Genomic DNA, 13,348 nt, shown 5'->3' with positions numbered 1-13,348 from the left:
CGGAATGACAAACATGTCTTCCAGGACCATGTTGATGTGGCTAATTAATTATGACTCACTTTTCCCACTGAGTCATATTCAAGGCTTCTATCCCTACCAAACAACTGAAGGTGGGAGCCAAGATGAAATCGATTTGCCATTCCTACTCTAAATCCAAAATATCCTCCCAACACTGAAAGTGAATTACAAATTAAAAAAAAAAAAAAAATGGCCAAGCAAGGTTGCATGCATCCGTAGTCATCCCAGCTACTCGAGAGGCTGAGGCAGAAGGCTCACTTGAGCCCAGAAGTTGGAGACCAGCTTACACTTCATAGTGAAACTTTGTTGAAAGAGAGGAAGAAAAAGAAGGAGAGAGGGAAGGAATTTAAAAATAAAAGAAAGAAAGAATGAATAAACAGAAGGACAAGAGAGGCCAGTTAAAGTAGACTACTAAAGTATCAAAAACAAGCTATGATTTCTCTAAGGAAGACTAATTCTAGTTTTCTTTCTTCTGCCATTCTTCTCAGTATGTTGTTTGGGGGAAGTATCAGTCTGGAAAGAGACTGGTGGAAAGCAGCAATACCATTATCAGAAAAACACACACACTCAAAAAAAAAAAAAACTACAAATCAGTCAAATAAGTAAATGTAGAATATAAAGCCATTAAAAATTTTCATGTTCTTTAGTGTATTTAAGAATAATGGGGAAACGCTTGTATTAGTCAGAGTTCTTTGGAGGCAAGCAACAGAAACCAATTCTGATTTTAGCTAAAGCAAAATTCAAATACAAATAATAAATACAAATTTATTAGAAAGTCATGGCAACTCACAGAACCAAAGAAAATGCTAACCAACCAAGCCTCAGAAGGCACAAAGCCAGGTGGCCTGGAGGATGCAGGCCTCTGGGGCCTCTGTGAAGTAATTCTATTCTGTCTTCTGTTCCTCCCTGAAGACCAATTTCTCACCAGTGGGACTTGATCAGCCTGGCTGAGGTCAAGCACTGCCCTCTTTAGGGGACAGGGAGGAATCACAGGCCTTCCTGTCAGAAGCAGTAGTTAGTTTAACAAAAACACAGCACAAAACAAAGCCTAAGCAGGAGTGTATAGATCAGGAAGTACACCGCCTGTTCACTCGGTAAGCACTTATGAGCACCTGGGCACAGAGGCGGCTTGGAGGCAGCACCACCACCTCCGCCCTCACAGAGCACGGCCTGGTTGGGGAGCAACGTGGCAACAAACAAGCCCAGTGAACAAACAGGGATGCGTTCCCCGATGTGAGATCAATGGCACCTCCTGGCCTGGGAGACCTCTGTCCCCAGTGAGAGCCAGTCAGGTTCCCAGGGGAAATGGGAAAGGGACCCACGCTCTGCATGGGGAGCAAGCTCCGCCTGGGAGGGACTGAAGACAGTGTATCGCGGTGGTTTCTCAGGGCAGGCCTTCCCACAGCAGCGCTGGGCTTTGTTTAACTGTGTCCCGAGAACACCACATTCTCCCAGGCCGGTAGGCTGTCTTCAGCTTCCTTCTAGGTGATGCAGAAAAGAGAAAACGGCCTGCTCACAGGTGCTAGGTGTCACCTCCTGGGGTGGGGGTCCTGGCAGGGTTGCATGGGCTGAGATGCTGGCAGGGTCTGTTCTACCCGCAGCCCACCCTGTTGGCCTCCAAGCCTACACCCCCTGGCTGGGGCTGCTCAGACTCTTAGGAGTCTTCTAAAGTCAGATAAAATTATCCAAACTCAGCCCAGCCAGAGAGAAAATGTGGTCTGAGCTCTGCCTGCCACTCCCAGCCGGCTGACCTACCCACCATATGCCTCCCTTCTGCCAGTTTAAGGGACCGGGGGCTCTGGCAAGCTCACTGTGGTCCTGCACTCCAGGCCAGTGACCATTACCTCGAGCCCCACCCCTACAGAGCAGCCACAGTTCACTGGTAGTCCAGCCCTCTCTTTTCCCTGCTCAGAAGTGTACTGAGATCCCTCCTGCCCTTCATTGATAACAACAACCTTATAGCCTGGATCTGCCAGAAAATCCCTAGCAATCTCCCCCACCCACCAGGGCTTTGGACTTCTCCTGAGCACTGAACACAGACCCCCAGGCACAGGGACGCCTCCTCATGGGAACAGGCTAAGGATCCCCGTGTACATGGTGTCCCGAGGCCTGAGCTGTCAGGAGAAGGGGGAGTCCCATCCATGCCTCACCTGAGGAGGACTTCTCCACCACAGGCCAGAGTTAGCAGCCAAAGCCTCTGCCAGCACCAGGCGGCACTAATGAAGGCTGTGTCTCTAGCTGCACATATGCAGCTGGGCCCTGCTGGTGACCCCTAACACACCATGAGCACAGACAGCATCACCCCCACACCACAGCCAACGGGCTGCTGCCCTGGCCTGCACTGCAGAGGCCAGGCCAGCCCTGACTCCCCCCAATGGTACACCCACCTGCAACTCACCTCCCACTTCTCCATCATGCTTCAGGAAGCTAGAGGGACTTCTGGGGCCTCCTTCCTGGACTCATCCCATCAAAAATGGACTAAGCTGCCTATGTGTGCAGCCCTGGGTCTGGGGGTAGCTAAGGGGTAGTCTGGGCAGGGAGGTGGGGAGATGAATCCACACCTGTGGGCACAAGGCCTTTCAAAATGTGGGCCGGAGCTTCAGATAAGGGGTAGAGGGCTGGCCACAGGCCTGGGGCAGGGTCCAGTCCTTCCTGTACTACTAAGTTGGAGTGGGAAACCCAAAGAGTCTGAGATTTCTCAATCCAAATCTGGCTTTCCAGGTCATCTTGAAGGTATATTTGTCAAGGTAAGGGGATAGAACATGTTTTATGTAACAATTTATTAACATGATTGATAATCACGAACGTTATAGGTGGGCCTGAATGTGGGGACTGCTCCCCCTGAACTTCTGTACCATAATTCCAATTTCCCCCTCCTTCTCAGCCCTCCTGCCAGGATGCAGAGCTCAGCCACAGCTCTGGGGGCAGCTCAGAAGCAGCACAGGAGGGTGGGTCTGGGATCACAATGAGGACAAAAGAGCCTGGGTTCCTGGAGGACACAGCCTCTGGTCCCCCCGAGCCCATTTTCTCAGCACATCCTGGGTGAGCACCCACAACACGGCAGAGACACCGGAGCACAGCCGTGAACACCACAGCCGGGCTGTGCGCTCATGGAGCAGTCTGCTTGGGAGAGACAGACACTCAACTGTAGGTTGTGATAAGCTCAGCAAACACAACTGGGGGGGGACAAAACAAAGGGCTTCCCTGAGGAGGGGACGTGCCAGCTGGGACCAGCAGGGAGAGGGGGAGTGAGCAAGGTGAGGGGGCACGTGAAAGCCCTCTGGAAAGATCTCGGCAGGTGTGAGGAAAGGTCCCCAGGGCCAGAAGGACCCTGGGAGGAGGGGATAGCAGAGGTCAGACCAGGCAGGGTCTGGGAGGACATGGTAAGATTTAAAAGTGAATTATGAGTGTAAAAGGAGGCTGCTGAAGAGCTTTCCGAAGGAAGGTGACATGATCAGACTCGCATATTGAAAGACCACACTGGTGGCTGAACGGAGAAGGGACTGAAGGGGAAGAGTGAAGGCAGGAGATGAGGCTGGCAAAGGAATACTGGCCAGAAGCCACGGGAGCCTGGCATCAAGGCAGGGAGAGAAAGAGAAAAGGAAAGAAGGATTCTACACACACCGAAGAGCTGGAACAGGAGGACTTGGGACGTAGGGATGAGGACAGGATGACACTGAGGATGACACCGAGGTCTCTGACATGAGTAACCAGTTACTGAAACTGGAAATACCGAAAGAAGAGCAAGTTCTAGTGTGAAGTCAAAAGCTAATTAATTCTTAATTATCAGGGAAAGAAGGCTTTGAAAGGAACAAAGAAATATTTGGAGGCTGAATAATATATTGGGTTGAATCATACGAAAACTGTCATTTTTATGAGTTAAAAAATGGTCAAATGTAGGCAATTTTGTATGATTCACCCTAATAATCTCAATGTAAATTGGCCTGAGGGAAAAAAAGCCATTTCTTCCTCTGACTCCACTCCCACCCAAGACAACTAGGACAAGCCTGTAACCAGGTACCGTGAACCTGAGGATGGAGGACTGCACAACATCTTTGGGCAAAGAGGGCCTCCCACAGCAGCCTCAGCCAAAGCTGTCTGGGCCCAAGGTGTCGGGGTCTGCTTCTCACCACTTGGCCAGACTCCTGCCTACTGAGCTGTAGAAAGTCCTGAAATATTCAGAACCCAGGTTCCTAACTGTGGGGAGTGCTGGAACTGCTCTGGCAACCATGAGGAACTGTCCTCAAGCCACACCCGTGTGAATGGAGCCCCTCAAATCCACCCCCACAGCATTCAGAGTCCTATATAGACTGTTGGGATGGGGCCCCCGGTGCCATCTGAGGGAGGCTTTCCCAGCAATAGGAACAATGGCTTGGCGAGGCAGGGACAGTCTGACACAGACGGGCAGTGCCTCGGTCACTCTGAAGCTGCTGGCTTATGACACACCATCACTGTCCTTCAGTCCACCCTACTGGGGAGCACAGCAGCTGAACGACACACCTTCCATCCCTCTCCCAGCCTGAGCCCTCAAAGGTCTTAAGCTGGAGACAACTTGGCCTAATTCCCATCCTCCCTCCAAACAGACTTGGCTCCCGTCTGTCCTCTGACCCTGACATGCTCACACACTCTGCCCAGTAACCAGGCTCTTTCCCCTATCTCCCAGCCTGAAATGTGTCCTTATCCGCCTCCAAATGTGTCTCCAATCAGATGCTTCCAGGCCCAGCCCAGGCACTTCTCCTCCCAGGCTTCCCCCAAGTGACCTCATAGCCTCAGTTCGCCCAGCGCTGTATGGAACTAAATCAACAATAGCGTGCGTCATCCTTTAATTTTTCCAAATGAGATTAATGGTCTCCCTTAGGAGACTAGTTGCTCCTGGGAGGATCAGGTTTAATACCCCAGTGTCACCACTGACACACAATAAACATGTCCCCCAAACAGAGGGAGAGTAAATGGTCATTCTTCAGTCATCTTCCCCACTGCAAGCCAAAAGTCTCGGATTGGGAGATTCCAGGGCAGGCCCTCCTGCTTCTGGGCAGTATCATCAGCTGGCTGGGTTCAGATAACCTTCCAAGTCTCTCAGGGACCTCTTGACTGCTCCTTAGCCTCTCATACTCTGGGACTGGGGGTTATCTCCACCACAGTGGGTCTGCCTCCCCATCTCCTTTCTCTGAAACAACACTATCTACTTACTATATGCCTAGCACTATTAGGAGCTTAAGTATATTAGTGAGCAAAACAGACAAAGATCCCTGCCTGTTGGAGTGGATAGTGTGGGGGAACAGGGGTGAGCATGTTTGGAAGGGACAAGTGTTGTGGATTAAAGAAAGAGGGAAGGAGGGTGATGGCGGGGACGTGGGCAGGAGAGCACTATAGACTTCACCAGAGCAGCCAGGGCTAGGGCCTGAGGTGTTCCCGAAACAGTTGGGAGCCAGTAAGGCTGCAGGAAGAGAGTTGGAGGAAAAGGAGTGACAGCCTGGAGGACCAGGGTAAGAACCTTGACTTTGGGAAGCCACCTCAGGGGCTTGAGCAGAAGAATGACTTGGCTATATGCCTGCTTCACTGAGGGGAACAGGCCATAGGCGGAAGGGAGGAGGCAGGCAGACCAGATGGTCAGGACACTCGGCTGTAACCTATGCCTGAGAGGCCAGGGGTGGGGGCTGGAAGAGAAGGGCTGGGTTGGATCTAGATGTGCCCTGAAAGCAGAGCCAACATAACCCCTGCAAAGTAGATATGTGGGGGAGGCAGTGTCAAGAGAAAGAGTTAAAAGACAGAGTCGCCATCCTTCGGGACAACGAGGTAGACGCAGGGCCTTTGGAGGCTGAGCCTGGGACGTCTGCTAAACATCCAAACAGGTAAATGAGTGGGAGGGAGAAGGTCTGGGGGCATGAATTCAGGTGTCACTGACTCCCACATTCCAGGTGGGTAAAGAAGGAAGAGTTTGGGGGGAGACTCTTCCATCTCCACTCCTGCTGTGCTCACTCTTGGGAAGACTTAGATTTACCCAAGGAAGAAACCAGATGTCCCTCCAGAAGCAATGTGACAACAGCAGGCTCCGCTCCTGACCAAGGATCAGATGCTTGATGTGTTAATAGCAGTGACCATGAACACGGGCATCCTCAAGTCCTTAGTGTCTATGAGTGAGGAGCCTGAAAAGTGTGTGAAAAAGGTTCCCACAGACTGTTGGGCCAAAAGAGCCGGGTATGCTCAGGAAGGGCGATGTTCACAGGCACCTGTGACAAGGATCTGGGAGACATGTGTGAGTTTCTGCCATCTCCCTGAAGTAACCACTGGCATTGGTAGTTGTCATCACCCGAGCTGGGGGAGGAGTCTCTAGTACACACTTATCCATCACACTGAATTTAGAGGTCAGCTCAGAGAGACACACTGAGCTTTCAAGGGAGAGATGCTGAGGAGACAGCCCCTGCCCTTGGGGCAGCAGGGTCTGATGGGGACAGAAGGGCAAGGGGACACTCCCACTGAGGACAAACACACTAAACACCACACACCCTTGCCTGGAGTGATGGAACAAGGTAAGGCAAAGTTGGACTTTCTGCAGAACCAGCACAGGTCAAGGAGGAGGAGAAGAGAGAGGGAAGGGAGTTTTATGGCAAAGAGAGAGGTGGGGGCCGTGATGGAGCAGGGATTGGGAGCCTGAACCCCAGCTTTTGGACAATCATGGCAGGGCAGTGCCACGGGCTGCAGAAGGCATCTAGGCAGGAAGAGGACGAGGGGAACAGGCCAGAGGGTATCTGAGGAGGAGATTCTGCAGGCCAGAGGCAGGTGGCAAGTAGGGCCTGGAGTGGGCTGAAGAAGCCCAGTGCCAAGACTGAGTTGATTCTCTAAAAATGCTGGGAAAAAAAAAACTATGTGCCCCTGCTGGAAAAGCCCCTACTCACTTTTGAGAAAGCTGTTTGGAGACCCTTCTGGAGGGACGCTTCACCTGGGAGGGGCTATGGAAGACAGTGCCACAGGGGTTGCTGACGTGGGCTTAGGCCCCAGCAGCTGAGGGCAGGCAGACGGGAGGGCACAGGAGGGCAGGGAGGGCGGAGAGGGCAGGGAGGGCACACCCTGGCCAGGGAGGCCGCCCAGAGTATTCTGGCAGCTGGCCCCTGACTGGCTGTGCGACCCCGCTGAGCTTGTGTTTCAGGTGCTTCCTGTTATTAGCATTGCCTGTGCAGTGAGGATTACTGTCCATACTAACTCCTGCACATGGGCCCCAGGACCCAGCTAAGTCCAGCTTCTCCTCCTCTTCCTCTGCTTACCTCTTTCTGGACTCCTTGCCTCCTCCCCAGAGAATGAGCCATCTCCAAGTTCAATCCCAAGGCTTCATTCTCCCCGCTACATCTCCCTCCCCGAGGACCTCCCACTGCCTCAGCCCTGTGGGGTTAGATCTGAACCTTCAGGCTTGCCCTCTCGTGGGACATGAAATTGAGTATTAGCCACGTGAAGGACTGGAGTTCTATTGTTTGCTGGGCCACTGTTACATACCAGACTCTGTGACACACACCACACGAAACAGCCCTATTCCTAGTCCATTTTACAGATGAAGCTGATTTAGGAGCTTATTAGATAACCATACACCTGGGTCTGTCTGACTCCCAAACCGAGACCTTTTCCCTTTGCATATGTGAACAAGACTAATTCACAAATATTTTTAACAAGTTTTCTTTCTCCCTTCTACATTCCTCCCTCAAGAAACCCACACAGGAGTCTGCCATCACCTGACACCTAGCCTTGATGGACGTGAGCTCTGCAATCCTGCCCCACCCTCCTCTGTCCAACTTCCTGTCTCTGTCAAGACCCCAATCCTCTCCCTGGTGCCCAGTGCTCTGTCCTGCAGGTTCTTCTAAAATGCACCCAAGAAGGCAGCAGAGGGCAATGGCCACAGACGGGTGGCAGAAGGCCATCCTGTCCACCCTACACTGTGGGCGTAATGACCACACACAGCCTAGCCACCATCCCCACCTTGCCTGTGTGGCCCCATGTCTCCCATGCTCCCTTCCTGCAGCACAATCTTCTTAATCCATCCCCAAGGAACCAAACGGAATCAGTTTTGTTTCCACACACCAGTAATGACTGAAATGATTGCTCTAAGTGGGCTGGATGGATGAAGAGGGCAAACCCCACAGCAGGGGGTTCCCAGGCTCCCACCAAACCAAATCAGGAGAACAAACCATGAGGAGGCGCCCCTGGGAAGCTTAGGGGATGGGGCTAAATTCTAATCCAGCCCCTGCCTCCAACCTGGACCCAACTGAACCCACTGGCATTGAGTGGTTTTACCCCCCTGAGAAGACAATGACTGGGTAATTCCCCAATCGCCCTTGTTTCCAGTGAAGCAGAAAAAAAAATTAATCCCTCCCCAGTCACCACAGTCTGACTACAGTGTAATTGAGCACCGTTCATGCAACAGGTACTGTAAGAGCAGTACACGGAAGAAATCCACTTGGATTCTGAGTGACTCGTATTCTTGAGAATTGGAGGCTTAGAGAAGGTGGCGAGAGGATGATTTCCCAAAGCCTGAGGAGGAGAATCAGAGAAGGAATCAAGGCTGTGAGAACCCAGTAGAGTCTCTTAAACACGATTTCCAAGGTGGATGCCCTGGGAGACAAATTCAAAGAAATTCTGGGGATGTCAACTTAGGTTATCTATGGGTAATAAAAGAGTGACCTGGAAACAAGGAGCAGTAAATTATCTTAATTTTTCAGTGACCAGAGGATCTAGAATTCAGCTTCAGTGAGGCTGGAGAGAAATATAAAAGGTGGAACTAGGAAGTAGAATGGAGACCACTGACCCTGTGCTGTTAGTTTCTATCTCGAAAAATATACAAAAATCAGGACTACACTTGAGGTTCCCACCCTTGAGGTAGCACTTGTGTGTACAGCCTTCTCCTTGCCATGACATGGTCAGCCCAGACTTGGCAAGCCAGTTGTTAAATGCAGCCATTATTAGAAAGTAAATTATATAAACTTGAAATTAAATGAATTATATTAAGACAAAGGAGATACTCAAAACTCATTACTTCCTGATTATTTTACTACAGCTCACTATCATCTAAGCTCTTTTTTTCTATTTGTTTGTTTTGTTTTTTGAGACAAAATTTCACTTTATGACCCCTGCCGTAACGTCATAGCTAACATCAACCTCAAATTCTTGGGCACAAGAGATTCTCTTGCCTCAGCCTCTCGAGTAGCTGGAATTACAGGTGCCTGCCACAGGCCCGGCTATTTTTAGAGATGGGGTCTCGCTCTTGCTCAGGCTGGTCTCAAACTCCTGAGTTGTCCCCATATAACTTTGATCCCTAGGTCCAAGTTCACTTTCAGGGAGGTGAACTTGAACCTGGGGATCAAAGTTATATGGGGACAGCTCAGGAGTTCGAGACCAGCCTGAGCAAGAGCGAATTTCAACCTAGGGATCAAAGTTATATGGGGACAACTCCTGAACTTCTGAACTTGCAATCCGCCCGCCTAGGACTCCCATAGTGCTAGTGTTACAGGCGTGAGCCACCATGTCCAGTTTCAAGCTCTTGAAGTTATTTACTTCCTCTCTTGCAGCTGTGTTGTAGAAATACCACCGATCCCATGCCACAGAACATTTATCCCAACTCATGCCCATAGTACCATGTTGGCAGGCTGAGATCAACCATAGTTGGATTATTGTTATCATGGAAATCAGCAAATGCTACAAATCAGGGCTTCCCTGCCCCTACCCTACTCCACTCCCAAAGCCACTGTGAAACATTCATCACCGCAAATGTCCTCCTACAGCACTGAATGAAAAAGACCAAGGTATCCCTGAAGCAAAATCATTGGAGCAGAAACTTTCCTCCCTCCTCGCCCTGGGATGATAAGTGATGACTATGACCTCAGCCTTGGATTTAGGGCTTCCCTGGCTTCCCTGTTGAATCATCCTAATAGGAAATTATTCTCAGAGTCTCTCTGAAATCTCTCTTGCTGCTTTTTAATATCGTTTCCTTTCCAGAGCCTCAGTGTTCCCTCCTCTCCAAAGAAGGCCGAGTCTGAGCATGGCTCCCTGGTTCCTGGAATGAGAAGATGATATCACTCAACACAACCTGTACAGCCAGCTGGCTGCCTCTGTCCCTCACCACCTTGCAGGAGGCCAAGCTGGAGGCTTCTCAAACTGGGAGCGCCCTTTTCAAGTCATCCTATTCAGTTCCCTGCCTTAGGGCGAAAGTATGCTAGGCACAATGCTCTGCTGAGATAGAGATCAAACTCTCCATCTGTGAAGAAGTCATTTTATAAGTGCTCAGGAAGGGATGGACGGGTCCTGGAGTTCTCTGCTCCCCTTCCTGTTTAATCCCTTTCCTCCTATACCTTTGCCCATTTCCAAGAACCCCTCTACCTCCCCACCCTCCAAGTCATTCATCTCTTATTCCCCTTGTCTCATTATCAACTCTCATTTCTCCTCCCAATCTCCAGGAAGGCAGAGGCAGCAATGCCAGCACCTCTTTGCAAATACCCAAGTCATCTCAAGGGTTTCCAGGCTCCCTAAACACAGACACTCTGAGGCCCACACATACCCCACACCTCATGTGGTCCTAAGGTAGTCGTGGGAAGAATTTAGGAAGATGAACTTCTCTTTAGGAGAAAAGAGATTACAGGAGAAAAGTCTGGGCTCTCAACAAGCAAGTGGCTGTGGAGAGGCAAACAGAATTACATGACCTTGAAGTACTATGCTTTTCTGAAGAGTTCCCCCTACCCCTAGACCAGACAAATATCCAGCTGCGGGCCTGCTGTAGCCATCCTGTGTGGAGTACAACCATTTGGTCCACTAGAGACAAGTGAATTGGAAAGGTGATGCTCTGGGCTCCCTGAAAGTGAACTTGGACCTAGGGATCAAAGTTATATGGGGATAAGATCTGGGTTCAAGAGAAGGAATGTTCTATTCAATATTAGCAGTGAGAGGTCAAATGGCCTGCTTGGGGTGGTGGTGAGCTACCACTGGAGGTATTCAAGAAGAAGTTCCAACTTCTTTCCTTTGTCAGGAATGTTAGAGAAGGAATTCAAATATCAGAGAAAGATACGTCCTGGAGTCAAATGTGGGTAGATCAAGTTCTAAATGATTTCCTTTGTGGCCTTGGTCAAGATAGCTAATCTCTCTGAGCCTCAGTTTCTTCATCTGTATAATGGGGATAAAGCACAACCTCATCAATAAATAAAACAAAATATCAAAAAGCACCTGGTGCTTAGTGGGTGCTTAGTAAATATCAATCCCCTTCCTATCAAAAGATGGTGCTGAGGTCTTTTTATCCCCACAGAGTATGGCTCTGAACCCCTTTCTTGCTGTTCAGAAGGAAGGCATACAACTGGGAGTAAGAAAGAAGTCAGGATTAGGTAGATGAAAGGAAAAGAAAGAAAGATGGTAAGAATATCAGGGAATATTTAGAGGTCATCCCTGACAGTCCCCTGTGTCCTCTCTTCCAACCTTCTATAATGAAGAAGGAAATGCAGGATTTGGGATTTAAAGGCCAGCCTAAGGGGGTCTCAATTTCCCCATCTGTATAGTGAGGAATAAGATTTTTTTAAGCCAAACTTCAGAATAATCTCAATAAATAACAGCTTCACTTATTTATCCTCAATAAATAACAGCTCATCATGACTCCAGTCAAGGTCTTTCCCAGCAACTAGTACAACCATGTAAAAGGATTTAACACTTGCAAATAGCACATCTCTAACCATGGACAATGCCCTGGCCTACAAGAAAAAAGAATCAGCTTTATGTGACGATGAATGTGAAATGGCAACAATATCATTCAACTGACACACAATTATGGGGAAAACATAAAGGAAAAAAATCAAAGACACACACACACACACACACACACACCCAGAAATCTACCAGGAGGATAATATTGAGATCTGGAGTTTCATAGAACTGAACACAATATCTTATATTTCCACAAACACATTGTCCAATGTAGTGAAATGGAAATATTCCAATGTCACCACAGACAGATACAGTATTAATTTCAATCCTCTCCAATAATTCATTTAATCTAATTGAAGGACCTACAATACATTGAAAACATCTGCCAAAATATTCCAGAGTCAAGTGTAAATAAATAGTATGGAAGAATCAAGGAGGAAGGACAAATAAAATCAAGGCAGCCCAAACAGATGAAGCGTTAAGTCCAACAAAAGGATTCTGAAGGAGAGCCACACGGAAGTCTAGGATCCCTGATACAAGGAACCAAGTGCAAAGGCAACACAGTCCAAGTGTTATCACAGGAATAAGAGAACCCATGCTGCTTTTCCTGATATGTCTCCTAGCAGACATGAAATTAATGATATCAAGACCTGTATCCTTTCAACTCTATTTTTGCTACCAAAGCACAAATGATCTGACATAAAATATATTTTATATTTAAGATGAGAAACGGTCCAGACAACTCAGATGTACAAATACCTACCCCTTTAGGTCACTGTGTTATCCTGATAAGCTCATCAAATACAAAATCATTCACATTCACCAAATGTTCATTTGAACTATGAGCCTCCTTCTTGAATCTTCAGCAATTAGTATGGACCTCATTGATTTTTTAAATGTAATCTTGCTCAGCAAAGGAAATTAATCCCATCCAGTTTCTTTTACTAACCATGTCTATTCCACCTTAGAAATTCTTAAATCATAGGCAAGTAGGCATTACAATAGCAAAGTGAATTCCAGTGACCCACAGAGGATACTGGATGTGAAAGGACCACCAGAACTGTTTCTTCTTGACTGCATCCCCCAGCTTGCTGTACCACGCCCTCATCTCTTCATCAATATGACATCTGGAACACTCTTTGTTTGCTTAATAAAGATATCCCTTGCAACTTTATTTCAAACACTGCTTTTTAATTAAGCACTCCCCATCTCACTTGCAAGAGAAAACTTTTCACTCCTATTAACTAAAACAGTGTTTATTGATTTCCACTTTTTTTTTTGTTCTTACCAGAAATGACTAAAGCATCCTCATCAAGAATACACTCACTGTAAATATCAGGATCAGGTACCAAACAAAAGAAGTGCTGGTAAATACTAAATTACTCAACTGACCCCTATCTAGGAGTAGCCAACTGCTTCAGAGTGGAAGAGTGTGAAGTCAGAGGTCAGACAGGCTTAGGTTTTAATTACAGATATTCCATCATAAGGCAGCAACTAAAAAACCTAAAAAAACTTGTTTTCTAAATAAAAAATTTAGTAATGGGCCCACATTCCCACATTTATTCACTTAGTATTTCTTTCTTTTCTTTTTTTTTTTTTTCTTTTTTTTGAGCCAGAATCTCTCTTTACTGCCCCAGGTAGAGTGCTGTGGCGTCATAGCTGGAAG

Source organism: Nycticebus coucang, chromosome 10 (assembly GCF_027406575.1).
Source record: "Nycticebus coucang isolate mNycCou1 chromosome 10, mNycCou1.pri, whole genome shotgun sequence".
Taxonomy (NCBI): Eukaryota; Metazoa; Chordata; class Mammalia; order Primates; family Lorisidae; genus Nycticebus; species Nycticebus coucang.
Note: the sequence above shows the minus strand (reverse complement) of the source record.